This window comes from Aphelocoma coerulescens, chromosome 1A (assembly GCF_041296385.1).
Source record: "Aphelocoma coerulescens isolate FSJ_1873_10779 chromosome 1A, UR_Acoe_1.0, whole genome shotgun sequence".
In the NCBI taxonomy this organism is placed as follows: Eukaryota; Metazoa; Chordata; class Aves; order Passeriformes; family Corvidae; genus Aphelocoma; species Aphelocoma coerulescens.
In genome coordinates this window covers 74739155-74759757 of record NC_091014.1, presented here as the reverse complement: position 1 = coordinate 74759757, position 20603 = coordinate 74739155, and the positions used below count along the sequence as shown (strand labels likewise).

Below are 20603 nucleotides of genomic sequence, written 5' to 3'. Positions count from 1 at the left end.
AGTCAGCAACAGGGCTGAGGTTCACCCTCTCGCTCTGAGTGAGGGACTGTTCCACATGGGGTCACCAGTTTCAGTCCATGGTTGTCATTCAACACCTTTGTCATGGAAAAGGGAAAGACAACCTCAAGGATCCTGAAGCAACACTCGGGCTGCCTGGAAATATGAAAGTCCTCATCTTCCCTGCTTCTGCCATCAAGGCTGACAAGATCAAAGAAATACAGACATATGGAAAGGCATTCAGTGAATTCATAGATACACATGAGCTCATTCCTTTCTTACAGGTGTCCCTGATCTTGCACTGAACTCCTATTTTCTCCATTAGCCACTATCTCAACAAGCAACATGCACTGCTCAGGTCATCAAGGAAGTGATGCTACCCAGTAGGGAACTACTAAGATGGTTGTGAATGTGGAAAAGCCCTTCTTTATTATCACCGTGGGTCTGTTCTTCAGAGATACTCTTCCAAGCCTTCAATTTTTGTTTAATCAGACTGAATAATAAAGTTTTCTTACTGAACTAAAAATCCAGTAATAACAAATTTGCTACAGATTAACAAACTGACTCCCTGTATGAAATATCAGCAATGAGAATCAACATAACTGATTAATAAAAGTCAAGCTGTATCCAATGCAGGGCAAACAATAACTCTACAGATTTTTGTATCTTATGGCTACAGGTTTCAGAAGAGCACAGTCCAGCACAATTAGTGGAAAGGCTCAGTTGGGGGAGAGGAGGTAGGAAATAATCAAAACACCATCAAAACACAAATAAAAGCCTCAGTGAATGTAATTAAACAGTAGGAAGGGCTAAAGGGTCCTCAAGACTGTGATGTGCATCATTTCTGGGGGATGTGAAGAATTAAAATAACTCCTAATATTATTTAGGTTCAGAGCTTACATTAGGCATAGCAAAAGAGAGCAAAGAAAAAGAAAAAGCACTAGGCAATGAAATATTAATAGAAGTTATATATAGCTCTTAATAAAAAGAAAACAATCATATGAAAAGTAGGTGAGCTAGAGAAAGGAGCAATTAATGGGGGGGGGGGGGGGGAGAAATTGGAAAACAAGCTGAAATTGAGAATAGTAATATAATTCTTCAGCACACAGCCTGGAGAACAGAAAGATACCCCAGAGGCTGTTTTTTATACCCTGAATACCCACAGTAACGGCAAGAAAAGTTAAACTGGAAGAGATATTCAAAGGATATAAAAAGTGATGACTATAGAATCAGAAAGCTCATGAGCAATTAACTAAGGCAAAAAGAAAATCCATTCACACTAAGCTCTGGAAACAAACAAAAAAAAAAAATGGAGCAAGTAGCACTCCAGTCAGACAGGGTTTTGAAATAATTTCTACCATGCCCCAGCATACACAAACATAAATAGAAATGATGGGAGCTAAAGGGCTCTGTGCTAGCAGGAACATGATTCTGAATAGGACGTCTCTTATATTGGGGAAAAGAACAGAAAAAACCTGCAAAGAGCCTAAGAAGAAGGCAAAATGTTCCTTCACTACACTGCCTAAGGCAATTGTAAGGGAACAAAGCTGTTCCATAAATCTAAAATACTCACATCCCACATGTTGAGGTATGTATTTCTTCTAAAAGGGATTTACATTACAAGAATGCCAGAAGAGTTTTATCTGAGGACTCAGGCCATTTGAGTGAAAATTTAGTCAATTATTATTGACACAAGTAGCTCCATACTTTTTGGGGTATGTTTGTTTCAGGGACTCATTTGGTTCACTATGGAAATTTAATGAGCAACACTAACTTCCAGAAGAAAAACAAAACTAAAAATGTGCAGCATCTCTCCTAGTTCATGATGGAATCTGTTAAATTCATTATCTTGGGAGCTTAATGCTCTTTTTCAAACTGAGGCATTTACAAAGTGATAGAATCTACTGGCTTTTCTCCCAGCACCTAGTGCTTCTGCTCAGATAAAGAAATAGCATCTGTCACTTTGCTGATGAGAATTCTGTATTTCTCCCTGTTCCTTCTGTGTTCAGTTCTGCTCAGCTACAGCCCTGCTCTCACTGGTGCTCCTTGTCCTTCCTCACCTCCATGCTCCACACAGTTCTCCCACACCTGTTGAATTCTGCATATGATTCACTCTTTTCCATTTTAGCCAGTTAAGAGACAAAGAGCACAGAATAACTGCTAATTTTTTATCTTCCACACCCTTTCTAGACTGCAGCCTTTTTAGGGGGAGGTAGGAATAATGGCACAATCCTTCAGCATCATATTGAAGTGCTCTAGGCTCCTCTCTACTCCAGAAGAGAAGAAAGTGAAGCAGTTTACAAATACTGCAGAGGTTTTTTTAGACCAGCTTAGAATTTATTAGCAGGCAGGAATTTCCTTCCTGCTGATATGATGGCTCCAACCTTGAACAAACTTTTGTGTCACATGGCAGAAAAGAGAAGACAACATCTACTCATCCCACCAAGAATGTCCTGAAGGGCTACTGAGATCAAAAATTGGTGCCAAACATTCAAAACTCTTTTATGTCAGGTGAGATACACGATACCTGGCATTTTGTATGTCTAATTTTGATTTTATATCAATTACTTTACTTTTCTTTTTTTAAACACACAATACATTTCATTCAAGCAACATATGTTTGATAGCTTTTGCTGACACATCTGAATATAAGTAGCTTTCTCCATATTCACGTGTATTTGGACACTCAGACACAGGCAAGGATTGAGAACACTTCTAAAATTATTTCTGTAGCTTGTTAACTGACTGAATTTGCTGGAAAAGACAAGAAAATGCCACAATGAAATTCTGGAACTGAACAGCCATACAGTGAAAGTTAATACAATCTCCAAACAAATCTAGCAATAATACCATCAGCATTAACTAGCCCTGACACCAGTTCTCCCAATTAACAAGTGATAGGACTAAAGGAAATGGCCTCAAGCTGCCCCAAGGGAGGTTTATATAGGATATTAGGACAATTTTCTTCACCAAAAGGGTTATCAAGCATGGGACTAGGCCGCCCAGGGAAGTGGTTGAGTCACCATCCTGGAAGTGTTTGAAAGATGTGTCACGTAAAGACATGGTTTAGTGGAGGATTTGTTAGTGCTGAGTTAACAGTTGGACTCAATGGTTTTAAAGGTCTATTCAAACCTAATTGATTCTATGTTTCTGTTACTCCTGGGGAATTCTTTCAACAGTCAGGTTTATACTCACATTGCCCCAGTTTTCTCCAGTTATAAGTTAAGCAACCAACATGGAAGATATCCACACAAAGACACATCTGCCCTTTTACTAACCCCACTTAAACAACAGCAGCTCCTGCTGAACTTTGCCCCTGCTATGGATTTCTCTCTACATGATTGCTGTTAGTAGGAACTTTACAGGACTGCTTTAAAAATGAGGGCTGAGGGCTTTTCTTAGTCCATGAGAAGAGATCATGAAGAAAAGCTAAAAGCAACAAAAATTGAGGACATTTTACTTCAACCCTTCCTTGACAGTAAATTCTGCTTTACAGAATCATAGAATGCTTTGGGTTGGAAGACACCTTAAAGATCGTCTTGTTCCAACCCCCTGCCATGGGCAGAGACATCTTCCACTAGAACAGGTTCCTCCAAGCCCTGTCCAACCTGGCCTTGGACATTTTTAGGCATGGGGCATCCACAGATTCTCTGGGCAACTTGTGCCAGGGCCTCACCACCCTCACAGGGAAGAATTTCTTCCTAATATCTAATCTAAACCCACTCTCTGTCAGTCTGAAGCCGTTCCCTCTTGTCCTGTCACTCCATTGGCCCTTGTCAATAAGTCTTTCTCCATCTTTCCTGTAGGCTCCTTTCAGATACTGGAAGGCTGCATTTAGGTCACCCCAAAGCCTTCTCCAGGCTGAACAATCCCAGTTCTCTCAGCCTTTCCTAATAGGAAAAGTGCTCTATCCCTCTGACCATCTTGGTGCCTCCTCTGGACTTGTCCCTACTTTAGCAGGTCTTCCTTCCTCTTTCTCTCATGAAAAAATTGAAAAATCTAGATGATGCACCAGCACTCCTGCAACCTGTCGTTCTGACAGTCTGCTGTCACTAACTGCAATACATACTCTTTCCTGCCTGAGATCTGGAGCAGGATTCAGGCAGCCAAATGGGCTGCAGGAGAGTAAGAAAATTTTCATCATTGAACGTATTATTATAATGATAACATAGCTTATTATTTATTATGATGTTTTATCCTCAGTTACCTTTGAGTAGCCTTTTTTCAGCAGAGATACGCCTGGAATTGTAACGCTCCAGTCCATACAGTCAGCAATAAGCAATCATTGGACTTACACAGATTTTCTAATACTTTTCTGATGTTCAGAAATAGTAGCAACGTATTTCACTTATCAGCAGTACCTTCTGGCTATACAGCTTATTTTCTGACACAAACTAGTTCAAAAATATTTCTGTGAATGTATGCTGTGGTAAATCACATTTCTAAATGAACCTATATTTAACATATTAATATAGTGTGATGTAACTTTTATAAAATGTGAATACTTCTTCCTCTGAAAATGTGTTTATTAAGCAAGGGCCTTAGGGTGCCCAACAAAGTCAACGAGTGCTTTGCTTTTGCTTTAAACCACACAATTCTCTTATTATTCTCTACACTGAAAAGGACACTGTTTGCTGTGTCAACATAGCAAATGCCCAACAGGAAATACTGGAGTATATGAAATAGCATATTTATTTGTCAAAATACTTTTGAGCAGAAAGGCTTGTTTGTGGATGTGAAAAGACCAAGGGACAGTTTCTAGTTTCTCACTGCTTTTTTGAGGTAACTTTAAAGGGTACTACCTAAATAAGGTAAATACTCTCAGAATCAGGCTGCAAAAGATGTGCTATTTAACACCCTTGCATTTTTTTAAAAAATCATATATTGAAAAGGAAGGAAAATTACAGATCATTTTAAAGCAGAAATCAGTTCCTTGACTGTAAACTAAGGTGGCTTGCAGTCAGAAGTGTGCTGACTTGCATTCCTGACTCAGTCCTCCATTTTGTCACCAGTAAGTTCACAGGCATTCTGTATTTACTAAAGAATATTTTCCAAAACTGACAAAAAACAAATGCGAAAGTTGGCTGTAACTTGAAAGAGGTTTTCTGAATGTGGATTTTTCAAAGGTAATGTCCATTTTATTCATACTTACATAAGCGCCCATTTTCAGATCCCAACAAGGTGATTGTTAAGGTCATGCTTTTTCTGTCAAACAAGATTTTGATTTTAAAACTAGACCAACATATTTATAATTTTATGAATTCTGCCCAGAAGATAGGGTCATGCTGACCTTTTCAGAGAAATTATATAACAAAGGAGAAAGTGATCCTGATAGCATCCTGCTATTAGAAAAAAATTCATGTTCCAAAAACTTCAATCAAGTTGAACCTCTGATGCACCAGCAGAGTTAAATGACAGCATCTGCGTGAAAATGAATCATCAAAAGGGACTAATGAAAAAAACATGGCAGAAGAGTTTCTCCCCCTGCAAATGATTCAGGAAGGAAGGAATTCGGAAGGAAGGAAGGAGGAAAGAAAGAAAGAAAGAAAGAAGGAAAGAAGGAAAGAAAGAAGGAAAGAAAAAAGAAAGAAAGAAAGAAAGAAGGAAAGAAAGAAAGAAAGAAAGAAAGAAAGAAAGAAAGAAAGAAAGAAAGAAAGAAAGAAAGAAAGAAAGAAAGAAAGAAAGAAAGAAAGAAAGAAAGAAAGAAAGAAAGAAAGAAAGAAAGAAAGAAAGAAGAAAATAAATAAATAAAAAATAAAGGTGGAAAGTTACGCAGTCAGAAAGCAGGAGGCCAGAAGACAAGTATGCTTTTCTTTGTGTATAGCATTTTGATGGGTAGATGTGTACTGGCCACATTTGCTCAGAAAAGGAAAATTTGTTAACTATGTTGGTTATTGCAAAGCTTTATGATGAATTCATTTAATTTGCAATGTTCTGTCTTCCACTTCAATACTATTTACAGATCAGCCTAAGCAGAACTCATCTCAAAATTCCACACCTCAAAACAGGCTTCCTACAAACACCAGAGAAATATGTGCCATTTTCCTGTATATCAGACTGGTCAGAGGCTTAAGACAGGCAATACTCAGTCCTCATCATGTCAGAATTACAATCCCTGTTCCTCTGCTGTTATTCACATGGGAATTGGTAAGGCACTCCTACAACTGTATCTTCAGCTTAGCTATCAGGAGGAAATTCTTCCCTGTGAGGGTGGTGAGGCCCTGGCACAGACTGCCCAGGGAAGGTGTGGCTGCCCCATCCCTGGAAGTGTTCAAGGTCAGGTTGGATGGGGCTCTGAGATGCATGGTCTAGCAAAAATGTGACCCTGCCCATGGCAGGGGGTTGGAATGAAATTAATTTTAAGGTCCCTTCTAACCCAAACCATTCTATCATTCTAAATATTTTTATGAAGTTCCTAAATGCAATTTTCCTTTCAGCCTGTCTTGTGCTGTTGGAATTATGATTTGTCAGACATTAAAATATATTTTTTTTTAAATAAGAGCCTTAAAATGTTGTAGGGTATTCTTGTCTGTTTGTTTCATTCTGTGTGTGGGAGTACACAGTTTTCCTAATGGGATGTCTGTGCTAAGGACAAAGATGCCACAAGTGATTTACAGCCCATCCATGTAAGTAAGCCACCAGGTATTTCCAATAACTGATAATTAAACCACTAGATTTTCTAAGCCCATTGTTCTGAAGAAGTAATGGTTATACCTGAATTTATCTCTAGCTGCAAAGCTCTCTTGATCAGTACATCTACTGAGTAAACTCTGGGTCTGCATGTGTAAAAAACACCAGTAATCATACTTCTTATTCAACTTTTTCCACAAGGGATAACTTCTGAGGCTATTCTGTTCTGCAAGAATGAGATTTGAGTTCCACATGACACTTGCAGAAGTCTCATATCCCATGATATTTCTCCATTATGTAGTATTTAAACTGTCATTGCTGTAAGAAATCAAGGTCAGGGCAGAAGGATCAACTTCCAGGTAGGAAAAAAAAATAATTGAAGTTTTGAATTTGAAAATATACTTCTATGTATCTACTTAGCAGCATAGCAGCACTTTCCCCTTCCTAGCAACATTTGTTCAGTTTGGTCTGAATTCCACATCAGCCAGCGCTGCTTTTTCAGGTGCAAGCATTGTATTTATCCAGAGATACATGTTGGCAAACAGATATGTTTGATGGGAAAACATGCAGAGCCATCAAACCATGCAAAACTTGATAATATTCCAGGAAAAATTTTGTTTTGTGGAGTGCAAGAGGTGATCCCACAAAGGAAAGAATAAATTTGTCAAAAGGAAAGAAGAGTGTGGCCTACAAAGATCCTGCAAGAAAATTACAGTCATTACAGAATATTCTTATGATCTCTGCAAATAATCAGCAGCATTTGGTACTTACTTCTTTAAGTCCTCAATTAGAGTAAGTTGAGATAGGCTTACCACATCCATACAGTGAAAACAAAGTCACACAGAAAAATAACAGTATATTATCTTGGTTGCATTCCTTACTTGGAATGATCAAGGATGATCAAGCTCCATTTCCAGAACTACAAATCATAGCATGACTTCTTGCCTGCCTCTGAAACATGTAAAGCATTTTGACATTCTGAGATGAAAGTGGCCTTAACACACCATAAAAATGAATGACACAGAACAAAAAAAAAAAAAAAAAAAAAAAACCAACCAGAAAAATAAATTGGTTAAACAAACGCATTTAAAGTAAATCTAGTTTATAATCATGATGCTACTAAATCCCCTGAATGCAACTTCTTACTTATGGAAAAACTCCAGTCAGAGTATTATAAGTATCCATATCCCATGGTGTCATACATCACACATAACCACCACAGACCATGGTGTTCTCTGTTGCAGTAAGAAGCCATGTAAAATAACAACATTTTAGAGCTTTAAAAAACTGCATAGAAATCATGTACTGAATGAAATTCTTAATGGCGAGGCACCTGTGACAGAAAAGCAGGAAATAACCTAGTGTATAATAATCACTACAGTTGTTCATCATAAGCCCCTGAAGAAATGACAGAAAAATAAAGCAGTTCACAGAAGTCTCTGTCTCAGTTCTGATAGTTTCATTTATCAACAAACAAATTTAGCTCCATGACAAGACTATATTAAGGGAACTATTAAGCTAAATGTGCCCAAATGTTATTTGTTTTACCTATCAAAAGCTATTAGTGTCAGAACCACTGCCAACATACAGGCTTGGAAAGAGAGACACAAAAGCTGGTTGTTTTAGGCTATTCTTTTAAAGCACAGTTAAGACTCTGCACGGACAGAAGCTTTTTCTCTTGCCTAATGTTACCATGGCAAGTCAGGAAACAGCACAAAACCTCAAAAAAAATTAAAGGTTAAATCTTTATCTTAGATGAAAATCACCCTGGGGAGAATGTACATGACTAAATCACCAGTGAACATTATTATATCTGTGCATACCCTGGGCTGCCTGGCCACATCAACACAGGGACATTGCTTGACCCAGATGGCTAGAGTGGATAGCCAAAAATGATCTGCAGACACAAGGTGTTTGAAGCACCTGCTTTAGAATTATCCACAATATTAACTTACATGCTACTTTTTTCAGAGTGTAGATGATTAAAATCTTGGCCCACGGGCAGAGGGACAAGGAGCATCTCTGACTGTATCTAAACTACCAGTTCCCTCCTGCGTTGATGGTGTGTTGAAACTTTGCAGGGAGAGGCAGCAAAACCACTTGGAGGGTGGCTCCTAACAACTTTTGGCAGCAGTCCCTGCATCAAAATACACCCAGCATTGCACCAGAGATTGATCTCAGCAGGAACTTGTTGCCCAACTCCAGGAAGCAGCACCGAGGCAATCTTCTACACAATGAGGATGACCAGAGCACCAGGAGATGGATAAGAGGTGGAAAGAACTGGAGATGTACAAAAACATGCGGATAAAAACATTTCTGTCAGGCACTAACAGGTTTTGATCCCCTGATGGTCCCTCACCTGGGACCTCCTATGCTCTCTGCCTGGGAGCCCTGCAGAAGCTCTGGCTGAGCATGTACCTGTCCCTGGTGAGTCTGTGGCCTTCCCTGGAGTTGTGTGTGCCTCCTGGTGAGATTCCCTGGGCAGACCTGGCTCATCACATGCAATACTTGGGGCTGCTGATATGCCCCTTATCCAGAACCCATAGGAAGGGCACAACCTGCATGAGGGTCATCCCAACTCCGGCTTCTTCCCCCACTGAGGGCAGCTCTGCTTCCACAGCCCCCTCAAGCAAGACTGCTCTCCTCCCATGATCCTGGCTCTGCCAAAAAAGTATTGCTATCACCTTAGAAAATCTAGACTCTTTTATTAATAGTTCAGAGAAAGTATTGTTCTGGGAACAGCATCCGTAAGTGTTCAGGACAGCAGGAAATAAGCAGATGAAGTGATGCTGGCCATCGCACGATGCTAGAGAGGAGGGGAGGGAGGGAAAAGCACATACATAAAAATAAAGCTATATGGGGAAAAACAAATTTTCTATCCTGAAAGCTTATCACTTCCCAAAGCTGAATTGCAAGCCAGATAATTTGCTGAGGTGGGTCTGTGCTTGACCTAGCTGGAGCCAGGCTTCCCTCCACTGATGACCATCTGTTCAGGGGCAGTGACAAGGGAAGAGGTTACCTGGAAAGGGAGCAGTGTCATGACCCCTAATACTGTAAATTTCCCTGGCAGAACTAATCCAGGCTGCCATAGGCAGTGACAATTAATGGGAAGTGACACAACTGTGGTCTGAAAATGAGGTAACAGAATAGAACTGTCACTATGCTTCCCAGGGCAATGATAAATGATGTAATCTCTATTTCAGGATGTTTCAGGTGAAAAGCAAGCTTCAACCACACAAATTAGAGAAGGAGAATGAAAAGGTATTACACCCAAGAATAAAAAAGATTAATTTGCTGTTGTATTGTATACATTTGGCTTGCATTCTTGCTATGCACCACCTCATTTTGCACAGTGAAAATCTCTGTTCTCTTTTGCCTGGCTGGATCCTGGCTGAGCAAATAGGCCTTCTCCATATCTAAGAACATATGCATTCCAACTATCATTTTGCTCTCCACATGGTTGATTCACAATGGATGGGTTACAGAGTGGCTACAAGACTCAGGTAATCCTTAAATGTTATTCCCAGAATTCCCCATTTCTGGGGAAAATATACTGGCTTCCCTTAGCAGCCAGCTGGTCCATACTTTTCAGATGTCTTTTCTCCTGTTTCTAAATTCTGAGTTTGTTTAGGTATTTGCTTTTGTCCTGACAATCTTAAAGAAATGGGGAGCTGTCAAGATTTCATTTTTAAAAGCTAGCACTAACGCAAGCCACACATAGTTAGGGTGTTACATTAATATTTTATTTGGCAAATACACCAATCCCAGAACAAATCATACTATTCATGAAGTAAAATATTCTCCATGCAGATTAGCAGCCCCTTCACACCAGGAGGTTAAAAAATAAGTATGTTGTTTGCTTCCAGGAAAAAAGGCCTGCAAAATGGTACAAGAATTTGCATGGTGTTTCCCCCAGTCAGCTACTCACACACAGGTGCCTTACAAAAAACAGTTAGAATGGCTTCATATGGCATGCTTGGGAGTACACAGGACAACATTGATTTCTCTTATTTCTGAACTTCTGGGTGTTTTTAATTGAAGCACTTTCTGACTGTGAATTAACTAAAGAGACCATCAGAATAACAGGTCATCTCAAACGTGAAGATTCATGAAAAGTGTTAATGAATGAAGTACTCTTTAGAGGTTCACATCTTTTCTGCTTTCACCTAACAAAGGCAAGCTTAAAGATTAATGTTCCAGTAAGAGCCATAACAAAATAAACTTCTCACAGGTCCATGGTAATAATGTTTACTCGCACTCACAGAAATGAAAGCAGAACCCAGTCAACATATTTTCACTGGCAAACTCCTGAATGTTTTTGCTAACTGATGTACTTTCAACTAATAAAAATATTATGACAGCACAAAACATTCATTTAGCTGGTATTTAACTAAGCATCAATTTATTTTGAAGTCTAATGTGTCAAAATTACAATGCTTGGCACACAAATGTTTCTAGAGAGAAAATACTAGTAGTAATCATTGCAGAAATAAAGAAAACATACTAATATCTGGATATCTTGTTGAAGAATACATCCAAAGCAGCTAAACTCTGCTTCTGAATGCACTGAAATGGCAATAAAATGCATAAGCACATTATAAAGGCATTTCCAAACATCCTAGTAGTGAAGGCCACTGAACATTTAGAAGTTAGCACTGCACAGAGTAGCTGTCTTGACTCAGCAGGTTCAGGTGTGTTGCAGTGCAGGTACAGCCTGGTCGTCCTTCATCCTGCACACATCCCTTGGCCTCAGGATGAATTTATCCAGCGAAGTGTAGTGAGGAGTCTGTTGTCAGCTCCCACTCAGCACAGGCGATTACACCACCTGCATGGCCTTGCCTTTATCTAAGAGTGCAGCGAGTTCTCATGAGAACATCTTTTTTGTTTGACAGTAGAAATGATTAATCGAAATGTTTTCACGCAGGAGAACCCTATAAGACCACGGCGCCGGGTAACCTTTCCACCGACGAGACCAACACAGAGCGCTGCGCCCCGACTCGACGGCACCCGCGACCAATCCCGCAGCGCCCGGCGTTCCCAGCTCCTGGAGGACCGTAAGATTACGCGCAGCTGTCCCCTCTTAGCTCTGGCCATGGGGGTTTACGCTACACTCCAGCTCTTGCCGGGGTCATAGCCACGGGCACGGGGCACCGGGAGGGATCCCTCTGGGAACGCCGCTCCGGAGCGGGCACGGGGCACCGGGAGAGATCCCTCTGGGAACGCCGCTCCGGAGCGGGCACGGGGCACTGGGAGGGATCCCTCTGGGAACGCCGCTCCGGAGCGGGCACGGGGCGCCGGGAGGGATTCCCCTGCAATCGGCGCTCCGGAGCGGGCACGAGGCACCGGGAGGGATCCCTCTGGGAACGCCGCTCCGGAGCGGGCACGGGGCGCCGGGAGGGATTCCCCTGCAATCGCCGCTCCGGAGCGGGCACGGGGCAGCGGGAGGGATTCCCCTGCAATCGCCGCTCCGGAGCGGGCACGGGGCAGCGGGAGGGATTCCCCTGCAATCGCCGCTCCGGAGCGGGCACGGGGCGCCGGGAGGGATTCCCCTGCAATCGCCGCTCCGGAGCGGGCACGGGGCGCCGGGAGGGATTCCCCTGCAATCGCCGCTCCGGAGCGGGCACGGGGCAGCGGGAGGGATTCCCCTGCAATCGCCGCTCCGGAGCGGGCACGGGGCGCCGGGAGGGATTCCCCTGCAATCGCCGCTCCGGAGCGGGCACGGGGCACCGGACAGGCCGGGGTTTTGACGCGGGGGCTGGGCCGCGCTGTCCCCGAGCTGTCCCCGTGGGCGCGGGGCAGTGAGGCCGCAGCCCCACAGAGCCCGGCTCAGCGCGGCCCTGGCCGGCCGGGACCGAGCGGCGCTGACCCGAACACGGCCCGGCTTCATCACCCCCGGGCGGCAGCCGCGTCCCCTGGCTTGGGAACCTCCCGGCACAGCGGTGACTCCCTCGATGGGGGCTGCCAGGGAGGAGCGGTGCGGGACGCGGTCATCGCCCCGGGGGCAGGAGGGAGCGCTGCGGCCGCTTGCAGAGGCGCTGCTGCGAGGACATGGGCGGGCGCGCCGTCGGGAGCCGCCGCCGGGAAAGACACAGCGATCCTTCAGAGCGGGTCTCCTTGGGAGGGGGAAAGAGGGGGTGGGTTTGAGTGTGAGGAGGTGTCTCTTTAGCCTCCCAGCCTCTCCCAGCTGCGCCGCAGTGGAAACGGGATGCGGGGGGCGGGCGGCCCCTTCCCGGGATGGCTGGGTGCTGCTTGCATATCAGCAGTGGGAGCAGCGGGTTGTGGCTCTTCTGCAGCTCATCTGTTGAGGGTATCCAGACCCTGAGCAGTGGAAATACGTGCCATTGCCCCAAAAATAAAGTGATGAATATTAACATACTGGGGGGAATTGGAGGTGGGCGGGGATTGGGGGGCGGGGCGGTGGGAGCAGAAAAATTGGATTAAGAAGTTTCTCGCAGCCAGAAGAATGCCAAATTTATCGTGGGTGACGATCAAGCAGGTTTAGTACCATTGGTGAGAAATGCCTAATTTAGTGCTTAACAGGGAAAATACTCCTTCAGGGTGTCAGGAAAATCCACGAACGCCAGAGATTTATGTTCAATAAAGGAGACAGAGGAGTCCTGCAACTTTATTAAAATAAAGGGTAAGAGGCCACTGGGGAACATGCCCGAGGTATTTCTCCCTTGAGGTTTCAGAGAACACAGCCTCCTTTTCTCCTAAACTCCTGGCCGCATGATGCCCTCTTCCTTTCCCCATTGGCTGGGGTAATAGGAAGGTACGGCCTTCCCGAACCACCTACCACATATACTCCTCTGAACCTGTCGTTTTACCCCAGAGTTCAGAAGTTCAGGCTTGTGCAGACCCCCTCGCTGTTTGGGGAGCCAAGCTGTCCAGGCTCTGTAACAAACCTGCTGCTTGAAGTTAATAGAGACATTAAGACCCATTTCAAAGGCGTTAACACCCATACCTTCACCCATCAAATTGTTTGTAAAGACATTAGCTTTCCTCTCAAGCACATCACCCACTCAAGCCCAGGTGCTGGTTGTGGGAGATGTGGGAGATGCACTGTGCCAACTCCACTCCATGGCTCAGAGTGCTATGAGAGCACTGGGACCACAGTCCTGGACCATAACACACCTTCCCTTTGGCACAGCTCTGTTAGGCCTGTGAAAAACAGGGTGGATTGTGGCATGCCAGAGAGTAAAGTTTGGGAGGGAGCCTGCAGCAGTACAGGGGCTGGCAGCTGAAGTAAAACTTTAAAGAATCTTCTGGCAAGCACCCTGGCAGGCCATGCCCAGGCTGCAGATGAGCAGCACCTGGTGTTAGAGGAGTGTACAACCCGCCCTGTGATGGCTAATGCAGGAACACACATGCCTCTGTGTCGTGAGCACTGTGTGACTGCTGTTTTCTTCTAACAGGTGTCTTTTTTCATGTCTGTTTCATCAATGTATATTTTATCAATGTGCAATTAACTCCTAATTAATCATTTCCAAGGTTCACTCTACTACTTACTAGACGGTGAAGGCACACCAAGGAAAAGCAACAAACAAAAATCCAGAGCAAATCAATCTAAACCAAAGTAAACTGAACACTATTTATGTGGAGGTGGGGGGGTGTGTGTGTGACAAAAGGATAGAAGTGATAAGGATAAAAAGGAATATAACCTAAAGACTCAATAGCACTTAACAGCATTTAAACTTAACAGCACCTTAAACTTAATAGCATTCAGCTTAACTTGCGACTTAAATGTAACAATTTAGCAAAGGACTCATATGGGATTTACTATACTACAATAGTAATTTATTTACTTAGAAGTATAATGTGCTTAAGAATGTAAGATGTCAAAAACACTCTCTTGAAGTTGCCAATTGCTAATTATCTATTTTAACAGTAACTGGGGACAGGTATATGAAATAGCCCATAATACCACACACAGCAAGGCCGTGATAAATAACAGTGTGGGTTCAACACCAGGCACTCCAGCAGTAAACAGGACACATGAGGAGAACCCAGTGCTGGCCACCAGAACAGTTTATATAGTCCTTGGGTTTGCCCATGATTGGTCAGTTCACTTTCAAGCCTTCATTTGCATGTTCGATAGGATTGGCTCGTTCCGTGGTTCAATTCTGACCAATCATTTGTCCAGGGGATGATTCCATTGGCTGTTCTTTTTACCCAATCCGTGCCTCTCTTGATGATGTGTAGGATGATGTCATGCACTTGAGGAAGCAGTGATGTCCATCGTAGTACCTAAAGTTTCCAGCTCCTTAAACAAACTCCGCGCGCAAAAGAACCAAACCCCAAAACACCCTCTCCCAACACCAATCACTAGGTCACAGAACCCTTCTTAACTTGACCTGACAAACCACCTTAACACTCTAATTTCTTAACTTTGTTACATTACTTACTAGATTATTTAACTGTTATGAAAGACCAAAACACTTACAACATAGGAGAACAGCATTTCTCCCATATTTGCTATAGCTTATGCACACTTGCATGCACACAGACATAAAGAGTCTGTGAAAAGTACCTGCAAAAAATTCCCTGCAAAGGCAGTGAAATACTCATTTCCGATGCTTTTGCATCTTCTCAACAAGCCAAGGGTCAAGCCTCGAGGAGTGGGGGGTGTCACTCAAGGATTCATTGTCATCCAGGGATTCGCTGAGTGTGGTAAACTTGAGAGTTCACTCGCTGAGAGGTCCCATTCAGAGGGAAGTTGCTGATCACAGCCTCTGCAGTCCAGAAGGGCTTAAAGGACCACTCAAAGGGCTCATTTTGGACCACTGTTTATAGGGCCACAAGACTGTGGGCTTTAGCCATAAAAAAGCAGGAGCTCATTAGACAGCACGAGTTCCTGAGAGCAGTTACTGTTTCTGATATGCTCAAGAGGAGCTGAGTCCAGGTGCCGTCCATCAAGGCCAAGGCCTAATAGGCATTTCTCAGACCATAGTGCAGCCTGGGGGTGGGAGGGACATGGGGGAGGAAATGTACCACCACACTAGATTGGCTGCCCATTTCATTTTGTCCATAGAGAAAAACTAAATTTTTATTTCATGTGTATGCTTATATATATCTATATATCTATATATCTATATATCTATATATCTGTATATCTATATATACCTAGTAGCAATGAGGAATAAGGACATACAGACCTCCTTCTTGCTTGTTCCAAAGAAAATCATTTATTGGAAAAAAAACAGGCCTTTTTATACTCTAAACTTAAGCAAAACAAGCCCGTGAAATATTCCCATTTAAATTATCTTATTAAAGCTGTGGGGTAAAAAGCAAGCAAACGGGTAAAGCTGGCACAATTCTGCCTGCTTTTGCAGTGGAGATTTGTGAGCTAATTATATCTAAACCTCGAATAGCTTCTGCAGATAGTGGTCATGAGGAAGTCAGGATTTGCTTTCAAGTGAGCAAACAAATGCTTTGAATGATGAGTGTCTAAACCTAGCATGAGCCTGACCCAGCTAATTGCTCCCAGTAACTCTTGTAAATCATTCAATGTTTTGACATCAGGCTTTAAAGTTAATTGCTGTGGTTTCACATTTTGGTCAGTTAAGTATTTCCAAGGAGGGATCTACTGATGTTTCTAAGGGGCCACCTGCAACTTATGCTGAGTAAGATTAAGATGTCGAATAGTATCTTGCAAATATGAATCATTCTGTCCACAGGGCTACCGAGTTTGCAAATATCTTTTCAGGTATGCATTTTTCTAATTTAACAGTAAAATCTTCCATCATTACTACTAAGCAAAAAGTCAGTATTAATTCAGCCAAATCATACTTTTAAATCAAAGTTCTTGACAAGGCAGTATACATCTTGCATGATAAGTTTTAGTAACCATACAATACGTGAATATTTCCTCTGAAGAGTTTAGACCTTGCTAAGCAGTGTTAAAGTAAGGATGATGCTATCTGCAGGCAGAAATACACTACATTCACACAGGTAGCCTTAAATTTCTCTAATAAACAGTCCTTTCAAAATCTACAGTTTACTTAAAATATAAAGTTAGGTTTAACAAAAGCAAAATATGTTTCTGTGATTCAGTAATACCTATTTTCTAACATTATTAGTTTGCATTCACAAAGACACTAAGGTTGGGACAAAGTATTTCCCAAAAGCTCAAAATGAGATGGAAGTTTTCTTAACTGTGAAATGACATGCAAACCTACTGATTTCTTGTAGGTTATTTCTCTCCCACTTACAAAAATGTGACATACAGAAAATTTTCTCACGTGTCTTTGACACAAAGGTTGTTTCTGTAAATTTGAGTATTATGCCCTTCAGGCCCTCATAACCAGTGCAGCAATGAAATAACTTTCAGAAAGCTTAACAATACCTAAATCTGCCAATTTTCCTTTACAGAGAGTATATACAAGTTTATAAATCCAGGCCTGCCATTACAAGTATATTAACAGTAATTCATTAACTGGTTTCAAAAGATACTTGCATTCTGTGAAGACTCTACAGCTGATGCACATTCAATAGGTACTGCTGATGCACATTCAAGGCACTGTACAGTTATTAAATCTCTAGTATTCTCCAAGACATGATGAAGAATTGCATGAATATTGTTAAGTTGTTAAAAGGCACTGAGTCAGTTTGCTGCGGGGTGAAAGAGTTACCGTCTTTGTCAAATTTCGATTTACAGGCTTCACTTCAGTGTTAATTTTTTCCATATCGCGGACACGGGGAGGGGGGAAGCAGCAGGCCAGGAACCGTTCTGTCCTTTACTTCGAGTGGGACAATTTCTCTGCAACTCAGTTTCATTAGTTAAAAAGGTATTTTGAAAAAATATTTGCTGATTGAGCTGCGTAGCCCCGGACGGCTTCCCCGGGCCCCCCCGCACGGTGTAGGTATCTGAGTCTCCCCGCTGGGGCCCGCCTGCCCCCGCCGCCGCCCTCTGGGGCTGGGTGATACACGGTGAGAACAAAGCGGTGGGGCTGCTCCATGCCTACGGCCGTGCCCCAGGCACAGCTGCCACTGGACGGGCTGCGGGAAGGCACCACCGCTCATGGAGCTGCCCATGCCAGGACGGAGCTGCTGCCGGCGCCGGGGAGGGAGGGGCGGAGTGTGGGGGAAGCGGCTCCGACCCACGGTGCACACGTTTCACATTGCTAAAGCACGGGAGTATCAGAGGGTTCCAGAGATGGGGGTAAGGGTGGTTTCAAGGGAAAATACAGGTCTGGCTTTTTTATAGGCGTAACAGGAGCTGAGGGCAGTACGTCCTTCTCCGGTTCACTATCAGTATGCTTCTCAGCACTCCCTGCCTCAGCTACACTCAGGGGTTTTCAACATCAAAGCGTCTCTCATTTAGAAAACAGTTACAAGGTTCCTTAACCCATAATAGAAGTTGCTCCAATGTGGAGAATCTGTTGCAATATCTTTAAGCTTCATGGACACTCTGTGGACACCCTTGGTCCCAAGATAGTAACAATCTTGGGGTTCTTCGTCCAGAGAATAGCACTGATGTAATGGTATAGGCAGTGCCTGCAATGTGCCCTCCATCAGATTGCAGTTCGCAAATAAAGTCCCCTGTCTTTGTATCAGGGTCTGAGCTCTGCCTTCTGCTCGGGGTCTATGGGTCCAGGGTCGAAAGTACCACCTTGGGTAAAGATTTTCATCAAGGTCAAGCACCTCCATAGGTGATGGGCTGACCTTGGGATAGGCCAGTATGTTGGAAGTGGGTGCGGGCGGGGCTGAGGGCTCAGGAGAATCCGTTTCTGAAGTCACAAAATGGCAGACCTCCGTGCGGGTTTCTTTAAGAGCCGCCATAATAGTCCCCCACATGGCAAGGTGCTTGCAAGCATCGGCATCGCTATTCCTGGCAATATCAAAAAGTTTCTGTCCTATTGCCTGCCAGGCCTCCAATTGAAAAGTCCCAGTTAGAAGGGAAATATTTTACATGCGTGGACGCCCTGTCCAGAAAGGTATTTAGCTTAGCATCAGAAATGTCTGTATTTTGCCAATGCAAGAGCAGCTGTAGAAGGCCTAGGCTCTGTCTTTGTTCCAGGGACATTTTTCCTCCCATAATTCCCCCACTGCTCATCTGCTAGGTGATAAGTGCACATTTTGGGTCCCTTTGTTGAATTTTTCTGGTCAACTCACCACTGTAGTTTAGTGGAGGTTGCTACCAGTGTGGTCCATGTCTTTCACTGTCTGTGAGATGCTCCTGATCGAGCTGCCATTTGTAGCAATGAGGAATAAAGACACATGGACCTCCTTCTTGCTTGTTCCAAAGAAAATCGTTTATTGCAAAAAAAACTTTATGCTCTAAACTTAAGCAAAGCAAGCACACATTAGCTACCTGCCACTGTGGTGTTGCTGTTCACATGTCCTTTTACCCAACCACCTTTTTGATCACACAGGGTCCAAGCGTATCCCCATCCAATCACTGCCTCATGCACAAGGTGACCACATGCTAGCCATACAATTTGTTCTCTGGTTATGTAACCTGTTTTTTACCTTGCTGTTAGCTGAACCTTTCCAACAGTGCTTTTGGGTGAGCAAGAGTAAACAGAAGTGAACAGGATTTCTTATCTCCCACAATAAATCATTGTATAGGTGTAGATATTGAATATATATAGATACATTTTATATAGGCAGAGAAATTATGTATACAGGAATGTACAAATATATATTGTAGATACATTTTATTTATGCCTAGATCCACTTTATCTTTACCTTTTTTTTATAGAATCATTATTGCTACCAGAGAGCCGGGGGTGGACAACCTGGTGTGCCACGACCTTCCTGGAGGGAGTGTCCTGCAAGGAACAACTCTTCCAGGGGCGGTGGCAGGCCTCCCTGAGCAGCAAATTATTTCAGTGGGTGTAGCGATTTCTCAGCTACAAGTGATTCCAGCTCTTGTGATTCAGCTCTTTGTGAAATCACCAAGGCGAACTCAGGAACAGAGAGACAGGAGCCTCGTATAGCAGTTCCACAGAGGTAGCTTTTATTGCCCAGCAGCCCCTGTGAAGGGGAGGCCAGGGACAAGGCTCCCTGCTGAGGGGCAGAAACAGGGGGCTTTTTATTGGAAAGGCAGGGGGTAGGGTAGAAACCAGCTAGCCTACTGGGTAGAAGCTATTACCATAGAGAAACAAGGCATGCTGGGGGTGGTTCACTTTGTCACCACGACTTGGAAGAAGGTTGCTTATCTCTGGGGAAAGTCGTCTTGCCCTCAAGCCTCTCTGCTCCAAGGGAGTGCAGAGGGCTCTCGTGAGAGGGGCTCACAGCCCTCCACAACTCCCCCTTCTTTTTTACCAAGAATGCCTCCCCAATGGCTCCTTTAAAGCAGCATAAAAAACATAAGAACATAAGCAAGACAATAAGAATTACAATGAAAATCCACAAAGCACCCTTAACTAAAGAAAGTGCTCCCCCTTGGAGTCCCCATTGTCTGAGAAAGTTGTTGAGACAACCTGTGATTTTTTCTTCTGTCTTGATTTGGTGGACTTGATTTTTTAGCAGCTGGATGTTCTTTGAGATGGAGTCACTACGTGATGTTAAATCAAAACAGCACATGCCTTCAAAATCTTGACAGCCATGCCCATGGGCTAGGAGCAGGAAGTCAATGGCTGCCCCGTTTTGCAGTGTCACGTGTCTGGTGGTTTCTTCATTTAGGAGGAGATCACTAAGGGCGGCAGATGTTGCATTGGCCTGCTTGCTAAGCCAACACTTCAGGTGATTTAGCTCACCAAGGGCTTTAGCAGCGGCTACCCAAGGTAGAAGCAGGGAGACTGCTTCCCTTTTTCCTTTACTCCAATTAATAACTTGGGAATCACAATTTTTGTCATATTCCACATTCGATCGTTTTTGGCGTGCCAATTTGTGTGCCGAATTATTTTTTAAACTTTGGAGTATCGTAATGTTTGGGGTGAGGGTAGTAAGCTGGCCAAGGCTACAAGGACCCCCTTGGAGGCGTAAGGGGATCCCAGCCCATGCCCTGTCTCCACAAATAAGAAATGATC

General features: G+C 43.4%; 1 long non-coding RNA gene across 1 annotated transcript in view; it reads left to right on the top strand.

The window, feature by feature from the left end:
* Positions 1-11566: 11566 nt before the first annotated feature.
* Positions 11567-20603, top strand: part of LOC138104347 (uncharacterized) — an 82885-nt gene continuing 73848 nt past the window's right edge. Inside the window, exon 1 of the long non-coding RNA XR_011148026.1 lies at positions 11567-11681. This is a non-coding gene — a long non-coding RNA (uncharacterized lncRNA). The remainder of the gene's footprint in view (positions 11682-20603) is intronic.